The 1,802-nt window shown below is 40.1% G+C and overlaps 1 pseudogene; it reads left to right on the top strand.

The window, feature by feature from the left end:
* Positions 1-323: 323 nt before the first annotated feature.
* Positions 324-1,539, top strand: LOC101636822 (annotated as a pseudogene).
* The last annotated feature ends 263 nt before the right edge of the window (positions 1,540-1,802 follow it).

Genomic DNA, 1,802 nt, shown 5'->3' with positions numbered 1-1,802 from the left:
TATGAAAAAGGAATATTAAGCCTAAAAGACTAAAATTACAATCACAGAAATAAAATGTTTGGAAGGCTGGATAGAAAATTTGAGCATAAGTTTGGAAAATTTGTATAAAGTTAAGCAAAAAGATAAAAAAGGAGTGACAGGTCGTGGACCAGCGGATTATAGCACATGCAGCTGCCTGGAAACCGAGTTGGTATACCACCTGGAGTTGCCTAAAGTTACCCAGGATGTGCCTTTAGGGAGCAGGAAGGAGAAGATTGGTGACAGGAGCATGGAGCTCTGCCAAGATCAGAACTAGCTTGCAAGGCTGGAAGCTGTGTGAACACATGACTTCATCCTCCACTTGGTTCCACTACCCCCTTTGTTCTAAGCCTAGCCAACCCAGAATTCTGGATCTGCGGGTAGTTCCCCTAGCCAGTGAGGGCCACTCTGGCTAGCCAAAGAAAAGGTCCTACCCTCCTGTGAGCAGTGGCAACATCTTGGTTTGTTGCCCATGCCACCCAAAGATCACATGGCAAAAAAAGCAGATGAGTCCGGAACTTAATTCTGACATTAAGCACATGACCTTTCATTGGAGCCATAACATCTGTACTACAAAGACTGACACTTCTATAACAAAGTACCTGTAGATGGTCTGGGTGTTTACTGTGCTACAATTGTAACAGAAGAAAGAAAAAGTCAACATTGACTCTGAACCTTTCAATCAATTAATACAGTATTTTGTGACAAGGAATTCCACACAGAGGCTCCTAAGACAGGAATGTCTGAGATTAGCAGATTTAGCTTCATTGTAATAGATGGCAGTGGTGCATTTTTAGTACACTCCAAGGAAACTCAAGCGAACCCCTGCAGAGTTCCCTATGGATTTCCCAAAGAACTGTGGTAGAGGAGGTCAGTATGTCTTGTGTTTTGCCCCTTTGAGAATGGAAAAGCCACTAACTATGTTGGAAAAGTAACTGACTGTGCTGAGCAACTGTTTATTTCTGGGGCCAAAGTGAATGTGACTGGCTTTGCTTTCACAGGATCATCTGACTTTCAAACTGAATAAAATGAATCTGTTTGATTGGAGGTTGCTATCAGAAATTTTTTAATTAGCTGATATATCCTATGGGGGTGAAAATGGATTTAACCAAGTGATTGCATTATCTACGGAAGTCCTCTAATGTGAAATTAATTCCAGAGGAAAAAAATCAGTAAGACAATACCTCATGAAATCAGCCTGGACACGGGCAAAAACTGTTTTGGAGTTGAAGATAACACCAAAGACCTTAAAAATGGGACCTGTGGAAATTCTCTTTCTATGAAAATCTCAATATAATGAGATAAATTCTTTACTAAGGCCCAGAAGAGAAGAAAATTCTCTAACAGAAGGATGATTCTCATTTCACAAGGAGACAGAACAAGAACATGAGCGGATTAAGCGGATACCCTTGCTGGAATGGTTTACTAACAACTATAATCAATTTGTAACTATTTTGGAAACTCACAGAAACATCACAAGAAGTTATCCCAGTGTGTGAAAGGATTTGGTTGAATGGGAGTATCTAGTGGATTTCTATGCAATGTAAGGAGTCAGTGAATTTTCTTATCTTGATGACTGCTAGGTAGTCAACAAAAGACACTCAAAACGTCCCATCAGCTGACCCAAAGTGCATACCCATGGTGGAATCCAAATTCCACTATTCGATAGTGGAAAGAAAACTGGAGCAAAACCAGACTCAACCTTACAGTTTGGTTTTTCATGGTGTAAGCACACCAGTTTACAACTAAGTGCCTAAATGCTACTTTAAACTAATTTTAAAAAC

This window comes from Condylura cristata, unplaced genomic scaffold (assembly GCF_000260355.1).
Source record: "Condylura cristata isolate star-nosed mole 26May11 unplaced genomic scaffold, ConCri1.0 scaffold00010, whole genome shotgun sequence".
NCBI lineage: Eukaryota > Metazoa > Chordata > Mammalia > Eulipotyphla > Talpidae > Condylura > Condylura cristata.
Note: the sequence above shows the minus strand (reverse complement) of the source record. Positions and strands in the feature narration are given on the sequence as shown.